General features: G+C 40.8%; 2 gene segments (V, D, J or C); both read left to right on the top strand.

Moving 5' to 3' along the window:
* The window catches only part of LOC307121560 (immunoglobulin kappa variable 4-1-like), a 242,516-nt gene extending 224,852 nt beyond the window's left edge, over positions 1-17,664 (top strand). Inside the window, exon 4 of the V gene segment in view lies at positions 17,565-17,664.
* On the top strand, positions 16,622-17,900 carry LOC307121562 (immunoglobulin kappa variable 1D-13-like). The segment is given in 2 exons: positions 16,622-16,874; positions 16,972-17,900.
* The last annotated feature ends 3,148 nt before the right edge of the window (positions 17,901-21,048 follow it).

Genomic DNA, 21,048 nt, shown 5'->3' with positions numbered 1-21,048 from the left:
TGAATTTTTGTACAGAATGTGTAATCAAACAGGGTTATTACATGGCTGAGATAAGATCTATTACGTTTTATAAAGCGATGGTGGATTTTACTGACCCAAAGAGCACTCATCATCTCGATTATCACGCATTGAGCTTTATTATTGACATGAAATGGTTAATTGTAGACCTAGACGAAGCTGTTGAGCTTTTGATTGGACACAGAGAAACTATTTCGAAAGGACGGTGCTGTGCGGAGATTCAAACCTATCTATGGCGGAAAATGGTTGTTCCAGGGTTTTGTACAAGGATGGCGCGTGTTAACGGCCAAATTGTCTTTGTCTATGTGCTCGATCCAACAGCTTTGCTTTGTACGTCTGTCGAGAGCCCACTGGGTTCCAAGGATGGTAGACGAAAGCATATTGGAGAGTGGTGCCGAGTTGGCGTTATCTCCGCAAGTGCTGATGACAATGGATCGAGCCCCGAGGAGAAGGAACTCATTCCGATGGATGTCCGTGTCGAAGACATGGTACCGGGAGACGGTTAAGAATCTGTCCGCACAGTACGGGACTCTCGTGATTGGTTTCTTCTGGAAAGAGAGTGAGACTAGGTATCGCTTTCATGAGTGTTGTTTGGATTATGTACTTCCTACTGTCTATGTTTTTAATGTTAGATTGGATGAATTGAACGTAATATACCCTGACGAAGTTAATAGTAAAAGTATTTCCGTGAGTGCAAGAGGGGGTGTAAGGGAAAGCTACAATATGAGTATAAATGAACTAACGAAAACACTTCCTGATTTGTACGCACACACTCATGCTAAACAACATCCTAAGATGACGAGGAGAAAAGGAAGGAAGAACCATAAAGTATGGAAGAATCTGCAAGAGCCAGCATTGTCTGTACAAGAGTAACTGTCAGATGACAAGATATCGACACACTTGATTTCCTTTGCAGACAAACTAGACTTCCTCTTTGGAAAGAACCCAGATTGCTTAACATGTAAACAACTCGGTATAAATACCCCTGTATTTTTTCTGTCGGTGTGCATTCCTTTTCGATTTCTTTTGATTGATGTACCATCATTGAGAATTACTCTCTCTCTGTATTTTTATTTGCATTGCTCTGCTGTATCACTCTGACTTGTATTGCTCGGACGAGAACAAGTTACTTTTTTACATCTATTGCTTGAAACTGCATACAAGGTATTTTAAACCTTTATATTGACCCACTCATTCATGATTGTCTGAGATTGGATAAGCTGAAGTATTATAACCTGTAACCTTTTATTATTTTGCTAATTACTTTTGGATCATTGTTTAACCAGTACTTTTATCTTTTGTATAAATAAATTTTCATTTTATAAAGAAAAAGTATTTTTCAGTTTTTTACCTCAGCTTATAAAGTCAGTTGCATAAAGAATAGATAGAGCATTTTTATCACATCTGACACGGCCAAGGGGTCAAGCAACCATCGTTGAGAAAAACCACAGGGGGGTGAGTATGGTCTCATTACAAGGGTTATTGACTGTTTATTGATTTTGTATTGTTCATTAAGGGACGAGATGTTCATATCACTAGATTAATGGTATGAGATAACGAGCTAGTGTAGGCTTAGACCTAATACTGACCTGACAGCACAAGACTGCTTATCTGCAATTAATATAATTGTATCTTAAGGGTTAATCAGGAACTGGGATAAATACCGGATCCCACTACAAAGCATGAGATCAGGTTGTGAAAGAATGATTAGCTGTGTTACAAGTGTGATCAGTTTGGATTCTATGGAGCATGTTATGGCCTTTTTGCTCAGGTTTTCTCTACCTCTGAGCTCATGCTATGGCAGCTCTGTCAGGTAGTTAGGCCCTCTCAGAGCCTCTCTGACTGTTTATTTTATGAAAGTATTTTTGGGCATGTGTTTTCTAGAGCTCCGCTCAGATCGCGTCATCAAGTAGTTGGCTTCTGTAAGCCTGTGAGCTTTTCTGAGTATAGGATGTTGCTAGGCCTCTTCTCTCTTTAGAGCAGTGGTCAGGAGCCAGGTCACTCACCCTTTACCAACAAATGATCAATAAAATATTAGACACATCAACAGAGATCCACTCTTTGCTGAAAAGGCAGCCAATCACAATTACTTTATTTTACAGCCTACCCAAGTTAATGAAAACTTTATGGTAATAATAATATTCAAGTTTTACCGGCTAAAGTGTGTTCAGTGCTGTTTGTGAGTGTCACGAGAGCAATCAACGGCAAACCGCTTATGTTTCTGTGGTAACCTACAGCTCCTGCGCTCAGACTCGAGCAGCTGAAGCTTGTTTGAGATAATGGACAAAACCTTTTTACAACAGCAGCGGAAATGTAAAAGTATGCTATATAAACTTCAATATATCATTTTAGTGAAACTGGTGCTTTGCTGTGCCAAGATTTCACCGGCTTGTCCCTTACAAAAAAATACTGCAGTTTTTTTGAAGTAATACTGCAGTTTTTGTTCATGTAGAAAAATGAAGTTTTTTGGACACGAAAAAACTGCATAACTGCAGTACTGCTGAAGTAATACTGCAATATAACTGCAGTAATACTGCATAATAACTGCAGTAAAACTGCAATAATACTGCAATAATACTGCAATATAACTGCAGTAATACTGCAATAATACTGCACTAATAATACTGCAATATAACTGCAGTAATACTGCAATAATACTGCAATAATACTGCAATATAACTGCAATAATACTGCAATATAACTGCAGTAATACTGCAATATAACTGCAGTAATACTGCAATATAATTGCAGTAATACTGCAATATAACTGCAGTAAAATGGCAATATAACTGCAATATAACTGCAGTAATACTGCAATATAATTGCAGTAAAACTGCAATATAACTGCAATATAACTGCAATATAACTACAGTAATACTGCAATATAACTGCAGTACTGCTGAAGTAATACTGCAATATAACTGCGGTACTACTGCAATTCATAACATAAAAGCACAATTACAATACTACCAAAGTGCAATACAAATAAAATGCTGTACCATTACCATTAAAATACAACCAGAATAAGTTTTATTTACACATATCTGCAATAGAAAAAAATTACGGTACAAAACAACAGTGAATGTCTCAAACAGCAATGCAAAAATAAATGTGATTTTTACTTTTTTTATTTTTAAACTTCAAATAACAGACTTAGAGTTAGACATTGTATTTAAAGTGTTTATTTACAAATCATACGATCATGCATATATCTTGTCATATTATTCAGGGAGCGTGCTTTTTTAAGAGCTTATCCTCATCATTATCCCACATGGTTCTTATAACTGCCTGAATCTCAGCTGTGGAAACACTATTTAGGATGTAGTCTGGAACAAAGAAACAAATTTATTAGATAAACTCAAGTTTCAGTTACACTTCACCACAGGCATATAGTGTGTTTAATATTAATCTTGAAATGTGCAAAGTATTCATAATATTTCCAATGAATTTCTAACGCTATATTGGTGAGCATTATCAAATCACAAATATGCTTTGAACACTCCAGGTAAAAGAAGTTAAAGGGTTAGTTCAGCCAATCGTTCCAAATCCGTAGGACTTTCGTTCATCTTTGGAACATAAATGAAGATCTATTTGATGAAATCTGAGCGTTTCTGTCACTCCACTGACAGTCAGTGTAATTTGCACAATGACACGCATTTCTGGAAAAATAAAAAAGCAGAGAGACACAATCATGTTTAAATACTGTACAGCGCCCTCCACAAATATTGGATGTTTTTATCCTCTCTGACTTTTAATTCACAAATCTAACCTTAAATAAAAATGTAATATTATTGGAATAAAGTATATGGAATATATGTTCCACAGTTATTGTGCCCCTTCATTTATTACTTTGTGTAACTTATAACCTTTCACATAAGGGCTAATCCATGGCTAGGTGTGCATTACATTTATTGAACAAGATGGAGGTAAAGAACCACCTGACATGAAGTGGGTTGCCTCTGTGAAGTGCACTAAAACTGTGCAATAGACACCCAGCTGTTAAAGATAGATAAAAAAGTTAAATTGAAGCTGTCCTTAATGTTTGTGGAGCACAATTTGACTGGAAGGGTAAAACTTACTCGGTTACTAACGTAACCTCGGTTCTCTCTAGAAGAGGGAACGTGTATTGCGTAAGTTGCTTACGCATCGGAAAAGCATTCTTTCTTCGAGATCTGAAAAACCACAAAATTATCCTTAATTTTTGCCACATTGTCAACGCAGTGCGGCAGCCTGGCAGACCATAGCAGGCCATTCCAGCGTGTCTATTGGCTGCTCGGCTGGCAACTGCAGCAGCCTATCGGTGAGCCCGCGTGACGTGGCATCCTTCACGCCTCATTTGCCTACAGGTAGGGCGTGGCCACGTGTATATAAGCAGGGCTCACAAGCTGGAAATTCGGTTTTCGTAGTCTGAAGCGCAAAAGCCCGTGGGGCGCACGGCCGGTTACGCAATACTCGTTCCCTCTTCTAGAGAGAACCGAGGTTACGTTAGTAACCGAGTACGTTCTCTTACGAGAGGTTCTCTCGTATTGCGTAAGTTGCTTACGCATCGGGAACTCTTTGTCAACGCCGTGCACGCCGAGCATACAGCATATGTATCCCAGGGAGACCGGGGAAAAACAAAGCTGGAAACAGGTGGCCGGTAGGGAAAACGGGCCAACACTTGTAAAAGCACTTCATTGTACTGATAGGTGAACACCTCACCCTATCTTGGCTACAAATTCACATAAGCACAATACCGAACGTGTGACCAGTACGCGAGCGTTGTCTGCACAGAATTACTGGGCAGAGCTAACAGCCCACTCAAACTGATAACACTTTAGCCTGCAAGGCAGGAACTTCCATGTTATAAAACCTCACGAATGTAGACTGGGAGGCCCAGCCTGCCGCCATACAGATATCGTGGATGGAAATACCGCTAGCCCAGGCCCATGAAGAGGCCATGCCTCTAGTGGAATGAGCTCTAACTCCCAGCGGGCACTGCAGGTGTTTGGAGGTTATCTCATTCAAATTTTAAAATGGGAGGGTGTTCAGGTGCAATTTTTATATAGGACACTCGTATTTACGATAATGCCAAGAGCACGTGAAGGCAGCATAATTCATGACCTGTGTTTTGTTTTGCTCTATCCTTTGCGTGTTCATCAATACGCATGTGTCAAGGATTACTCTTTCGCTGCAAGTTGACTTGCGTACCGCTGACAGCCGGAAGCTAGTTATTTTAGTCTATAAAAGTTTTGAATATGGATATTTTTCTTACACAAACCACTTTGCTTCAGAAGGCCTTTATTAACCCCCTGAGCCGTGTGGAGCAGTTATATGATGGATATATGCACTTATGCCAATGCCATTATTAAGCTTGAAAGAGCCAGGACTTTTTTTTTTATATAACTCTGATTGTATTCGTCTGAAAGAAGAATGTCATACACACCTAGGATGAGCTAAGGAAATCATGGGCTAATTGAATTTTTTGGGTAAACTAACCCTTTAAGACTTTGTTGCTTAGAAATATGTTTCTGTGTGAGAGTGACTGTGTGTGTGTGTGTGTGTGTGTGTGTGTGTGTGTGTGTGTGTGTGTGTGTGTTACAGGAAAGGCAGCACATTGACTTAGAATGGAGATTAAACTGACTGTAACTATCTGTGCATTCATTGTTTTAATGCACACCTTTCAGTCAATCAGAATCCAGAATACAACAGACTATGGTATAATATACCCATGAAGAAGAGAGTCCACAAGCAAACTTTTGAGAACTGATGTCAAGTACTGAGAATAATTGTTGTGGTATAACTAGATTTCTTTACCTTTCCAGCAACGCTAATATTGTAAATCTTCTTTTAGCTCTTTGATTTAATTTTTTAAATCCTCGATCTCTTCTAACATGGCTTAGGAGACAGCAGACCTTGTACACTTGATTCCTCCAGCATTCCCACAGGTCTTGGTTCCTGAAGTACAATATTAGTTATTATGCATTCTAAACTATAAAGATAATAGTTTATAAAAGATAAAATAAATAAAGTTGCCTACAGCTCTCACCATTATTTGAGTGCTGCTTTGTTTCACTCCAGCCATGATCTTCTGTTGAACTACATTTGGTCTTCTTTTTGTTGTTGTTGTTGTTGTTACCAGTGCATTTTTCTGAAAATAGCATTCACACAATAAATAGTATTCCTGTAAAACATCCTTTTCTGCACATTAATGTCAAACTATTGAACATAAATGCTTGTGTACAGTGCTGCGAAAAGAAGTCCTGATTTTGTCTATTTTTATGTATATATAATATTAACAGATATTCCAAAGATATTTAACATAAAACAAAGGCAACCCTTGTGAAAATGAACCAAATAACCCCCCCCCCCCCCCCCCAAAAAAAAAAAAAAAAAAAAAACATGGTTATTATAGTTAAACCATGGTAACCACAAATTAACCTTGGCTTTACTACTCTAACCATATAATTTGCGGTAAAACTGTGGTTATATAAATGGTTATCAATTAGCCCAAAAACCATGGTTACTACACTTTTACTATAATAAGGTTAATTTTCCGTGTTTAAGTCAGGTCCCCGGTGAATCTACCAACCCAGAAAATGTTAAAGGACAACGCCAGTGACTTTGTTTTGGTAAGTCTCTAACGTTACATGCAGTGAAAAATTAGCCTCTCTCCTCTTCTGACTGAGGAAGAGGATATCACCGCCCCTCTGCAGAGTTTTACAGAAAACAAGAACAAGATTGTGTGTATTTGACAGTTTAAACACAGCAAAAAAATGTAAAAGAGAAGTTACTCACGAGACTTGTTATCTGACAGACAGTTCTTGTGCGCTCAGAAACCGGTCCATTATCCGTGAGAGTGATCGCGAGACTGATGATAATCACGCGCAGTGTTGCCAACTATTTTCCAAGGAAAGTAGCTAAAGCCAGCCCAAAAAGTCGCTAAATGTCGCTAGATGACGTCATGTGTCAATTAGCATATCCGTGACGTCACCGCGTCGTCCTTGCGTTCTGCCTGCCTAATGTGTTCTCTTAATCCGTGCTTGCATACTGTATTTTAAATGAATACAATACAGCCAACTGTCTAATAAATATGTTCTCATTTCCTATATCTTTTTTTCATACAGTAGAACGAGTATGATATAGTGAATAACATTTTTTTTTTCAACAATCTGAGAGATGTCTGAAACTGGATGAACTAAAGCACTGTGAGAGTGTGTAAGTGATAAGCACAAGAGAAGAATGGAAATCATAACGGGTCAAACTAAATTCTTTAAATATAAAACAAAGGAAGCAGATAAGTGATTGGTCCGTGGCACCCCTGTGTGCTCATGTGTAGCTCGCTCATTCACGTCTGTCAGCTGCTGTGTGTGTTCAACGGCACGCGCTGCTCTTCTCAGCCACAGCCACTCACTGAACAGGGTAAACGCAGAGAGAGGTGTGACGGCAGGGAGAAAGCAAACCTCGCGTTCGCAGAACAGCACTGGCGACTTTTGCAAAATAAAGTAGCTGACGTTTGTCCAAAAAGTCGCTAGATTTGCCGCTAGTCGCTTTTTTGAAAATAAGTCGCCAAAGGGGTCTGAAAAATCGCTAAATATAGCGACAAAGTCGCTAAGTTGGCAACACTGATCACGCGCAGGTGGAGTGCGTGCGCAGAGCTCATTTGCATTTAAAGGCGCATGCCCGAAAATAGCCTTTTCTTCACTGTAGTCTGAAATGAGTATTTATAACATGGATTTATAAATGATCTGTGAGGTCTTTTAAGGTAAAAGCAAAATAGGTCCCTTTTAAGTCAAGTCACTATTATTTATAGCACATTAAACAATACATATTGTTACTTTACACAGTGATAAAAATGAGAATAATGATGCCAACAGAATTGTTGTGAAGCAGTTCCAACTTGCCCGATGAACGTTTCTTCCAGAAAACGTTTCTCCGTCCTGCTTGCGAATCAGGGTTGGCAGGTTACAAAACTCGTCCAATTGCTACTCAAAACTAGCCCAATTGTGTTTTGCGTTCCGGGAGATAAATCTGTATTTTTTGGTGGGAAAGATCCTGTCACGTGAGGGCTATTTATCTATGCGGTTGAAATGTCCCATAGGTGACAAAAGTGGCTACATGTTGCACAATACAGCATAACTGCAGTACAGTGTAGTATGAGTGGAAGGCCTATGAAGACTTCAGATGCAAAAACCGCCTGATATTTTTCTTTTAAAATTAACCTTTTTATAAGGCTCCTATAGGTTAAATTTTTTTTATTTAATGGCAACTAAAAGTAAATTGCCATTTAAGTGATATTACTGAACATAAACATAGGAGCCCAATAAAAAAAAAGCTCAATTAAAAATAAAACGGACATTTGCATCGAAGTCTTCGTATATATTACAGTGTATCACTGTACTGCAGTTAAATTGCATCTAAACTTCATTATACTGCAAATCTACAGTTGTACTTCATTGTACTGCAGTTTTACTGCTGCTGAACTTCAATGTACTGCAGTTATACTACTTTGTACTGCAGTTATACTACTTTGTACTGCAGTTATACTACTTTGTACTGCAGTTGTACTTCAATGTACTGCAGTTTTACTTCAATGTACTGCAGTTTTACTTCAATGTACTGCAGTTGTACTTCAATGTACTGCAGTTATACTACTTTGTACTGCAGTTTTACTTCAATGTACTGCAGTTGTACTTCAATGTACTGCAGTTATACTGCTTTGTACTGCAGTTGTACTGCAGTTATACTATTTTGTACTGCAGTTGTACTTCAATGTACTGCAGTTATACTGCTTTGTACTGCAGTTGTACTGCAGTTATACTATTTTGTACTGCAGTTTTACTGCAGTTGTACTTCATTGTACTGCAGTTACTACTTTGTACTTCAATGTTACTGCAGTTTTACTTCAATATACTGCAGTTTTACTTCAATATACTGCAGTTTTACTTCAATGTACTGCAGTTATTTTTTGTAAGGGGTACTTTAGCTTTTGCCCCAGAGATATTTAATGTCTTATACATGTGTCGTATTACATGTGTCGTATGATAATCTGCACATTCCCGTGTATGGTTCATCCTGTAAATCCTCTGTGAGGTTTTCTGTTAACGTTTTGCTCGATTTTTTGATAAATATTGATCTTTTTCTCTTTCTCATGTTTGCAGTGCTAAGTTCACAAGGGTTGATTTAGGACAGTGGACCTCGAGGACCAGAGTTGATGAACCCAGTACACACAGTCATGGACTATTTGCACTGAGCTTCATGACAAACCATACCGAGCCATGTGTATAAAGTTTAACCCTCAACAAATAGTGAGCAACAAATCAGCATACAGTCAGCAAACACATAACATACACAGCCATTCAGTTACAAGGGAAACACCAAATAGTTCAGACTTTCACAGCAGCATTTTTGGCTACCAAGAGCTCAGTCTTTGGAGTAGTGAGTGTGAGATGAAACGGTACTAAGTGCAATGAAGCCGCATCAGCCTGCAAAGAAATCTCCAAGCGGCTGTTGGTAATGTTGAAGAACTGACTCAGGAAATGAACAATAGATGGAAAGGATGTTGTTTGCTGAATGAAGACAGTTAATCCCGTTTGGTCTAGGTCCTGTTTATAGTTGAGCTGTTTCCTCATGCTTGCATGATAAACCAAAAAAAGTGTATCCATCCATTATTAAAGTGCTCCACACGGCTCCAGGGGTTAATAAAGGCCATCTGAAGCTATACACGATGGGTTTGTGTAAGAAAAATATCCATATTTAACATGTTAAAGTAAAATATCTAGCTTACGACGGACATCCTTCTGTATTCAACTTACGCAGAAAGTATTTTTCTTATAAAAACACATTGATTTACTTCAGAAAGCCTTTATTAACCCCTGGAGCCATGTGGAGGACGTTTATAATGGATGGATGTGCTTTTTTAGGCTTCAAATTTTGGGGCTGCCATTCACTGCCATTATAAAACTTGGAAGAGCCAGGACATTTTTAATAAAACTCTGATTGTGTTTGTCTGAAGATGAATGTCATAAACATGAGTTGAGAATGAGTAAATCATGGGGTCATTTTCATTTTTGGGTGACTAACCCTTTAGTAAGAACAATAAATAATTTTAAATCATTGGTCAAATATTAATGGATTTTATCCATTTAATTTATGAATTGATATGTTCTCTGCATGCGCTTATGTCTTTGTTACTATCTGTCTCTGTCTGGAACAGTGTTAGCCCATCTGCCAACACAAGACACATCCCTGTCCACATGCTGATCGCCCCACTGGCCCAACACTTGTGCTGAAGAGGCTCTTGACCAGAAGCTTTGCTCTGCAGAGCAGTCATAGGTACAGTATATAGTGTTCATAGTCAAGACACCTTTATTTCTATAGGTCTTTATACATTAGAGATTCATGCAAAACAGCTTCATGATCATAAACAGGACAATATCAGAAGACCACAGCAGATTAAAATATAATTCTATCTCTTAACAGTACTGTCTGACAAATATGCCCATTAAATATATTTACAATCAAACATGCCTCTACTAGTTTTAGTTCCCCTGTGCCTAGTCAGAAGACGATGTGTGCATTCCCTCTGTGCCCTGTTCAAATGTTGTCTTGTGTAGGAGGAAGAGCAACACTGGCAGTGCTGAGAAGAGCCCTTGATGAGGCAATCATGGCAGCCAGAGACGCTCAGGCAATACTGGGTGAACATTTACTAGAAGAATGCAGTTCAAATAAAGCTGTGACCTTTGACTCTTGTAGTGGAAGAAGAGATTTCCAAATGTGTCCAGAGCCTTTGGTGATTACAGTCAATCCTAAATTCACTGCTTGAAAGGGGAAAAACTTTAAATATTTTGAATACATTGTATTATTGTAATTTTTTGAACATGGTAAATTATGTTTTATTCAAATGTTCATGTGTGTTACAGACAAATACAGTTTTTCTTCAAATGTGACATATGAATGTATTTATTGGATTGAAATATATGGAGGGCAAAGCATATTTTGAAAGGCTTTTGAATAATATATTTATATTTTGAAATATATTTACAAAATGGCCCAAAAATATATTGGTAGAAAATAAATGTATGCAAATATTAAAAAAAAATGCAAATATGTTTTGGCCATTTTTTTTGTATATTTTGAAATATATGTGAAAATATATTTTAAAATCTATATTTTTACTGTATGGGTTTGAAACAATCTGCTTTGTAAAAGTGCTATATAAATAAAGGAGGCCTGACTTACAGATCACTTCCTTACGTACATATCTACTCTCATCAGGGCAGTATCTGTAGATTGTCTATTAAATGTTGTGTAGAAATCATTACACCAGATGCAACAACAGCTCTTAAACATTCTGTCAGTAAAGTGTTACCAATGTGTTTTCTGTTTAGAATGCAGATGTTCAACAGCGTATCAGCACACATGCAACAAATCCTCAATAAGTTCTCATGACTTTAAAGTACAACAAAGTAAGAGCTGTTTTATATATATACATACATACAGGGGGGCAAAAAATAATTTAGTCCGCCACCAATTGTGCAAGTTCTCCCACTTAAAAAGACGAGAGAGGCCTGTAATTTTCATCATAGGTACACTTCAACTATGAGAGACAGAATGAGAGAAAAAATCCAGAAAATCAGATTGTCTGATTTTTAAAGAATTGATTAGCAATTCCTCAAGTAGTTCCTCAAATCTTACCCAGGATGGCCAATGCGCACGCCTGATATCTGTAAGCCACCGTAAAACGAGTGTGTGCTAGAGAGCTCTATGAGGGAAGGGTCACATCATTTTCATTATAATAATGTCCTCAGATCATGAGGAAAGGTCAAACGGTCTCTACCTAGTACAACTGAGAAGAGAAGAAAACAAACAAAACTAATTTAATCACAGAATTTGGTGAAAGAGTCCCCGTACCGAACAAAATTAGAATAACAATTCCAAAATTGAACTACACTACATCAATGCGATAAGCCACATTGAGGAAATGTAAAGCTTAAACTTCCTCAAAGTGAAACTGTTAGTCCTCAGATAGTCTAATGCCCTGCACCAGTACAGTGGCCAGTCATGGAGGTGTTGTCTGGTTGTCTGCTGTGTATGTGTCTGCTTCTTCTGCCTGTGTTTCTCCAGCGCTCGCCGATGTCTTCATGCCAACACATCGCCCAGCGAAGGGGGGATATGTAAGATTTGAGGGCGCACCAGACACGACTGAATCTTCAGATGATTCGTTCAAACATAATTTCACACAAAACTCAACCCAACAAATGAACAATTTATGGCCTTGAACGAAGCGGACGCCATTCTGTCTGCCAACTAACTCCACCCAAGCTAAGTACTTTAAGGCCTGCAGCGATTGGGTTGAATTCACTTTCCCACTTACAGGATCCAATTTTGTGGACAAGATGTTTAACATTGAGGAACAGTCACCCAAGCATTTGACCAGTCCAACATTCTTTGATCAAAACTGTTCTGTGTGTCTTGTAGCTCTTCTTGAAATTCAATGTGCATCTGTTTCATCATAAATCCAAGTTCAGGTACAACAGAGAAATCACTTTCCCTTCTTGACTTTCATGTCAGTCGGATCATTAATCTTCCTCATGGGCCTTTGGTGCTCGGACCCGATGATTGTCAACTACAAATCATCAAATACTGCGTCTTACCCATAAACCACTAAACCGTTCAGCTCCTGAAGACTAGAGATTTATTGTTTGATGTTATTTTCAGTATTATTTTGTATTATTCTTATAATTATTTGTATAATGTAGCTATTTTGTGAGGTCAGGGTGTGTCTGTACATGTGTGCTGAGGAGGGTTGAGCTAGATTTGGTTCAGGAGTGTGTGTGCACGTTTTCCGCTGATGCATTTGTTCCATGATACACCGACTGATGTACAGTATTCTTTATAAGGGAAGTGGATTGTGCCACATGTAAGCATGAAGACTATGTTAAACATAGGACGCATGCTTCTCTACCTTCTAAGGAAATCTCTTCCTAGTGAATTCCTCTGTTAGTAGTACATAACATCCACACTGAGTCTGCCCAGAAGATAAGATGAAAAGAGGAGACAGCAGAAAGGCAGATAGAAGGAGAGAGACAGAGGGAGGATGGAGAAAGGGAGAGGGTAGAGGAACGGAGGAATGGAGAAACACATACAGATGGCATGAAGACAACAGAGCAAGTTTCCCTCCTATGCCTGATCCAACTGGTGTCCGGTCCTGTGATTCAACCATAACGGGGACAAAGCTTCATTTCAGATCAACAATCCTGTGTGTTTAACCGATCTTCTATTACGCTTCAATCCATCACCGCTCTTTCAGCTCACAAAACTCTGGACTTTTGAGAGTACCAAGACTATCAAAGTCTAATAAAGGAGGAGCTTTTTCACATTTGGCTCCTAAACTCAGGAAAAGCCTTCCTGATGATGTTCGAGGCTCAGAAACACTTTCTCTGATTCAATCTAGATTAAAGACACATCTCTTTAGCCAAGCATTCACACACTGCTGCTCATAAACTTACTACAATTATACTGTATCTGATGAAATGTCATGGTCGTCACATGATCATATTCTGCCTCATGATGCCTGATATTGTAATCATTATGAGCACAAGTTGTAATTGCTGTCGAATCACAAACACATCCGTCATGTCTCCTCAAATGAGCATGTGACATTAACTAAACTCAAATACAGAATATTATATTATACCTGGATATCACTGTCATGTGGACATTACTCTGACACACTCATCTCTGACTGATGATTCATATTGAAACAAGCATGTTTTGCATGATATGCTTTCAGTTAAAAATGAGTTTTAGTCTGGGAATAGACTTAAGCCTTAACTGTGAAAACTTACTTTTTCACTTGTTACTTTTTTATGGTATTTTTCTATATTAAAGTTCAGCACCTTCTTCCGCATGTAAATGTGTAGCAGAAGTGAAAGTGGTCTGTTCCAGTCCAGATCCTGTAACCAATCAAAGAGTGAGACTGAAAATCCCATTTGCATTGTCAGGGTGGAGTGATTGTGATCCTCTCAGAATAGAGCAGCTCTGTCTCCAGAGACCATGTTCAAACCCCAAGAGCTTTATTTGACTGATTTACTGCTACTGATCAACCTTCTGAAAAGCACCTGCATCTTCATCTGTTAGTTGAATGATGTTGTCAGACACAAAGTGAACTTGTTGAGAAGCTTTATTGAATGTTGCAGCAAACACAGCAGATTGAAAGATCACACAGTGCTTTGACACATGCGAGCTCTCTTTCAGTATTGAGTTGTAAATCACTACAGCTGCAGCACTAGACTCATGTGAATCCTGCCTGACACAGGACACTCAGATACGGCTCATCTTCAGGAGAGAAACATCAGCACTCAGAGCTCTTGTGGAACGAGACCTCATGAGGAGCTCCATCATGTGTTACTCTGCAGACGTACACCTCTCCCGCTTCCCAGCGTGCTTTGCTGAGGGTCAGGACGCTACTGCGGCTGTAGCGGCCGTTCTGCTGGCTCTCTGCGCTGGTCAGAACCCCCTCGGTGACCTCTGACCCGTCCAGTGTCCAGCTCACCAGCGCCCCCTGTGGAGAGTAAGAGCTGAGCAGGCAGAGCAGTGCGGCTGAGCCTCCAGAGATCTGCAGAGAAGAGGGCGGCAGCAGAGACACTGAGGGCTTCACTGTGGGACCAGCTGCAGGAGACAAACACAACACATTCACAAACACAAAGAAAACACACTGCACTTTCATTCACAGCATTTCAACAGCAGGACAAATCACAATCACAATCTGATCCTTCATGTCCTTCAACATCACTACAGCTGATATATATATATATATATATATATATATATATATATATATATATATATATATATATATATATAATATACAAACTACACAATCACTATATACATTTACATCAAACCTCATCAATCAAACTCAACATTGTAATACACCGACTGATTTCATCACAGCAGTTTTTAACTCAGAACATAAAGTTCTTACATTTTACTGAGATATTCAACTCAAAATCAAACTCAATTTCACACAGAATTAAATGTCACACATAAATTGTGTTTGTATTATAAAGCACTGAATTATAATCACAACATGAGCAAAAGAGATTCAGTATCATTGACTGAACTACAGAAAGTACAACATTTACATTCTGATGTCAAATCTCTTTTCTCCATGTATGATATCTACAATAAAAGATGAACTATATATGAACTCAGTGTAGAAATAAATGAAGGAAAACAAACCTGTAATAAACTCAATAAACTCATAGTGAGACGCTTTATGGAAATATGTTTAGATTTTGTTGTTGAAAGGAATAATGCCGTTCTTCTGAATGTATAAACATGACAATATCATTGATTTAGATTCAATAGTTATTAAACAATATCAGAAACACTTAAAGCCTTTATACACAATGCATTATAAAAGTATTTGAATGCATTAATTATGAATTGTTACACACATTATAATGCATGTGTGATCTCATGAATAATTGTAACCACAGTTATAACACATTATAATATTATCTATTCATTGTTACACCTTTAGAAATTATAATACATTAAAACTCACGACAAACAACCAATTTCAGATGCAACAAGGAATTAGCAAATATTATAATGCATTTTAACTTTGGTTACAGTTATTAATGAAAAGATATAAGGCATTATAATCTCCATTATGAATATCTTTATAATGCAACATACATTTCTGAAATCTAAATTGTATTTTTTAAATAGGGAATTGAAAAAAGACTTACATTTGATCACCAGTTTGGTTCCTCCACCGAATGTCCACCACAGTGATACAATCTAATGAAACGCTCGTACAAAAACCTCTATTCCACTCGAGTGAACACACACTCCAGCAGAGAGAGAGAAACACTTCAACACACTGATATTAGAAGCTCCTCAGCTCTTCTCAACACTCACTCATTCAGATTGACTCAATGATTTCTGATATAACACTGTTTAAAGAAATATATTTGATGAGCTGTGACCTCTGAGGTGACCTTTGACCTCTTTGATCATGGATGATGTTGTGGAGTTTCTCATAATGATGCTTCTGTTCTTCATATGCAGCTCAATCTTCAGGATTGACAGAAAAACCTGCAGCTTCAGACTTCAATCTTCAGTGAAAATCTGCTCAAATCATGAGTTTATTGAATATTATAGCCAAAGTCAATAGAAAGTGTCAAGAATGAAAATATAAAAGGTATTTTGCATGTTCTACACAGTCAAGCATGTTTTCCTATTCAAGGTCTGTTCTAAAAGTCTCTGGACTGGTTCTGAAATCATGAAACGTGAACAAGCTCTAATATGTCTCCATCTTTAACAGCCTGTTTCTTCTCCATCTGATGATTTCAGACACACATGAGGCTTCATGATAGATGGAGTGACACCATCAACTCTGATTAGAGATTCACAATCAGTCCTGATACTTTCTGAACAGACTCATGATTCATGATCTGACTTTAGTGATGGCGCTTCATCTAGTGGAAGTGTAGCAGTGATGATGGTCACATGACTGAATATGGACACAGAGATGGACGTTCATCTGCACATCCTCAGTGTCTCAGGAGTCACAATACAAATAAAACTACTGAACTAACTCAAATAACACGAGTCAGAATGTAATGATCATTGTGTAACTCTAGTGTGTGTGAGTTTGTTCTGAGCACAAGCTGTTGTAAATCCTGCCCACTTCTTTGCATTGCCAGCACATGCTTCAGTCTGAGAGTGTTTATAGTGCTGTGAGTTTAACACTTCATGACTGAGAGCAGAACAGAACACAATCTTCATCATCACACAAGACACAAGAACAACAATGAACACCATCAACATCTTCATCTGGACCATTTCACTCTTTATTCAAGGTGAGACTAACATGTTGACTCTGGTTTTGGTGTTCTTGTAAAAGTATATGATGATAGTAGTTTTAAACACTGATTGATTTTCTTTTCTCTTCTTCAGGATCCAGAGGAGTCACTCTGACTCAACCTGAAGTTAAAACTGTCCAACAGGGTCAAACAGCTTCAATAGAGTGTCATATAGATGTTGGAATATACAGTGATGAGTTACACTGGTATCAGCAGAAACCTGGAGAAGCTCCTAAACTCCTGATTCATGACATAAACAGCCGTTATACAGGAACTCCATCTAGATTCAGTGGCAGTGGAACAGTAAATACTGGCAGTGATTTTACTCTGAGCATCAGTGGAGTCCAGACTGAAGATACAGGAGATTATTACTGTCAGAGTGTACACTATATTAACAGTCAGTATGTGTTCACACAGTGATAAAGAGTCGTACAAAAACCTGTGTCAGTCAGACGTCACAGTGACTGCACTGATACAGCTGAGAGATACTGCAGCTGCTGATGGACCATCACACACAACACAATGACAGAGTTGAGCAAAGTTTATAAAGACTTTAAAAAGTAATTAAATATACATTTATATGTAGTCATTTACTTTATATGAAACACTAAGTAATCTGATTTTGTCTGAAAGGTAAGTTAGAAAGTTCTTATAGATCTGTTATATAAAGTAATATCACATTCACAGCCGTGCTGATATTCAGTATAACTCACTCTTGATCTTGTGAAACTGATGAAATGTGTCAGGATGAAAAAAAAAAACAGCACAACATCTTCAACATGGGCATGTAACTCTAATGAAAATTTCACAGTGTTTATTTGCATTAACACAATTCATGTCGTTTTCACAGTCATGTAACGTTTCTAAAATGCTTACATTTTCTTTCCATTCAAGCTCACACAATACCAAAATCATGGACAATTATTCACAAATGCTTACACACAGTTTTTTAAACTATGGCTCAATTTCTCAAAACTCTACACACAAAACCATAAAACGTCTCAGGTTACGAATGTAACCATTGTTCCCTGAGAACAGGGAACTCGCGCTGCGTCAGCTTGACGCTACGAGGAACGCCTCCAGCGTGACTGGTGCCTGAAATCACAATCAAAAAACGTCAATCCTATTGACCGGCGACAGCCTCTGACATCATCAAGGTGCGACCAGGAAGTATATAAGGGCGCCTTGCCAACATGACAACATCTAATCGTCTGAAGGGACTGTTTCGGCAGGCAAACCCTGAGGCATGGCAAAGCGACGCAGCGTCTCGTTCCCTGTTCTCAGGGAACAATGGTTACATACGTAACTTGAGACGTTCCCTTTCGAAAGGGAACTCGGGCTACGTCAGCTTGACGCTACAGGGAACGATATACCCACGCCGCCATGCCGAAGGGAGTGCATGCCCACTGGCAGTGACAACTGTCAGGACAAGCAAATTCAACTGAAAAGCCTGAACCACACTCCCCTACTGGTCACATTAGGCTATCAGTGACAGCGCTCCCTACGGTCAAAGCCCAAGCTATAGCAGAGAAGGAACCTTCGCACACCATGAGGTCCTACCCTGGCCGCTCGAAGGCCTGGAACCAGCCCATTCAACAGAAGGGGTTCCTTTAAGGGAACGTGGCAAGAGAACCCATGCCACCAGGGAGATCTGACCTAGTGACCCCATATGGGACACGACAATACAGCCAACCCTGTCTGTAAGATACAGAGCCTCTGGTACTCGCCTCCACAGAGACATCCCGCTAGGGTACTGCAGAAAAGGCAGTGTCCTCCACCAGCCGGACATCAGAGACGGGTTATCCTGGAGAGCAGCGCTCAGCGAAGTGCTTCTAACCCTTGTTAGCGAGGGGAGTTTAGCCACTCGATCCACGGATCTACCAAGCACTTACTTTAAAACGTGCTTTGGAGGCCAAAGGCCTTACAGTCTGATCATATCAGGGAGGCCCCGAGGGGCCTACAACCAAAGGACCAGCGCCAGGCAGCCGTAAGCTCACAGCAGACTCTCATTGAGAGGAGCTCCTAAGCCTGCCTGGTAGGTGACCATGCTGTAGGCAGTCTATGAAAGTCCCTTCCTGTAAGGACCACATAGCAGCAGCGTCGTCTCGTCATGCTAGGATATGAACACCGCCTTCAGGTCTCGCGAACGGCTAAAGACCGGCGCCTGATAGCAGGTGACCACTAGTCAGCATAAAACCAGTTGTGCATTCCCGCCCGGGGAACTCGTTCCCCAGGGAGGCCGAGAGGGGCCTCCACCTGGTAACCTGTGCGACTGCTCGCGTGTCCAACAGCGGAGCTTGCCCTCAGGAAGGCCAGGCGGGCCTGATACCTGATCGCAGTCGTGCTAGCCCTCGAGGTAACTGGGAAGAACAGGGACTCGCTCTATCGGGGAGGCCTAGCGAGGCCTACCACCCGCCAGAGGTCGGGCATTCCTCCATCACAGCCTTCCGCTCAGGGACTGGACTCATCCAGAAACCGCAAAACAGGAGCGTGCCCTCAGAGGAGGCCACGCGAGGCCTACTACTCTACAGCGAATCCCACAGGGAAGCCCCGTGCAGCTTGCCACCTGATAGCTACCCATGCCACGATCCGTTACCGAAACTGGGGACCGGGGAACGATCTCAGGGAGGCGCAGTGCCTCCACCTGATAGCAGAACGTGCTACAGCAGGCCCTTAGGGAGGCCTACTAGCGCCTACCACCTACTAGCAGCTTGTGCCAGCCGTCGAGGGACTAATGCCCAGCACCATCCCCTCGGGGGAGACTAGACAGTGCCTGCTAGTCATAGCAGGCTCTCAGGGAGGCCTGATGGGGTCCACCACAGGGAGCCTACCCCTCAGGGAGGCCTTGCAGGGCCTACTTTCAAATAGGAGGCCTGCAGATTCCATGGACCCTGCCGTGACTAGGAAGGCTGGCTGCTGCGCCCGGGCTGACGGCAGCAGTCTACTGCTGACGAAGGCCTGGAAATCCAGTTAGCACCTGGGGACTCATCCCCAAGGAGGCCAAGAAGGGCCTACTAGTTGACGAGGTTACTGCTGATGTCGGGGCACATTCACGGGCCGTGGCGTCGAGACTCTCTTGCAAGGAGGTCTTGCTGCCCAGACTGCCCAAACTGGCTACTCACAACCAGCTGGCCCTTACGCCCGCACCTGGGGCTGGCTCCATCCCAGAGGCTAGATGGCCTCCATGACGGTGCAGTCTCTCGGGCAGTGCCTACGGACATGGACCTAATCACATTGCCAACAGCAGTGTACTCAGCAGAAATTGCTTAACAAACCTTCTAGAGCGAAGGGAGTACAACTTACGTCACCTGCTTCGGGCGGCTGTCTTTACTTTTCATACAGCGGCCTGCCGTAAATGCGAGGGCATCAGCCATCGGCAATGCTCGGGCCTCAGGGGAGCATCCGACCAAACCGGCAAACAGGACGTTGTTAGATGTTCAGCTCGACCCGAGCCCTAGAGAAGGTGGAGCAGAGACATAGAGCAAGGGTAAAATATCACATAAATATGCAACCCACCGGCCGAGCCATCCTCCGGGATAAGGCCGGGGGCCGCCAGAAGGTGGCGGCCAACAGGCTCTGAAAGGAGGAAACAGCAAGAATAAAGTCTAATCGCAAACAGGCGAAAGACGCTTAATCCCGCCCCACGACCACTGGCAAAGTCGCTGTCTCCTGCAACACCTAGACTGCAGTACTAATAACCCCAGAATGCAAAGAAAGGGGCAGGCCTTGGCTGGACGACTCTGTAATAAGAGGAGGCTAAATCAATAATGCATAAACAAAGCCCTGTTCTTATTCACCAAAAGACGGGCCAGGGGCGAACGACCTTCCTTAAAAGGGAACGCCCTCATCCTTGACGGAGCCTAGGCCAAGTGGTGCGACATTCGGTCTGCACTAGATCTACTCAGGGCTCGGGAAAGTAATATTATCACCTCTAAAATTACACAAGGAGCCCCCGAAAAACCCCTTCCCCAAAGCCCCGCAGAGCTGGGCGCAGATCTCACTACAGCTCATGCATGAACGCAAACCCGGTGTTCAGCTACTTCACACTTTAAGCTAGGAAAAACAAAGCTCGCCCCGACACTACAAGCCCTCGGGCGAGAGCGCAAATTCAGCTACCCACATTAGTGGGAGAGATAACACGGAGAGGCAGCAAATCTCCACTAGCAAAAAG

The sequence above is a fragment of the Gobio gobio genome (genome assembly GCF_949357685.1).
Source record: "Gobio gobio genome assembly, chromosome: 25".
In the NCBI taxonomy this organism is placed as follows: domain Eukaryota; kingdom Metazoa; phylum Chordata; class Actinopteri; order Cypriniformes; family Gobionidae; genus Gobio; species Gobio gobio.
Note: the sequence above shows the minus strand (reverse complement) of the source record. Positions and strands in the feature narration are given on the sequence as shown.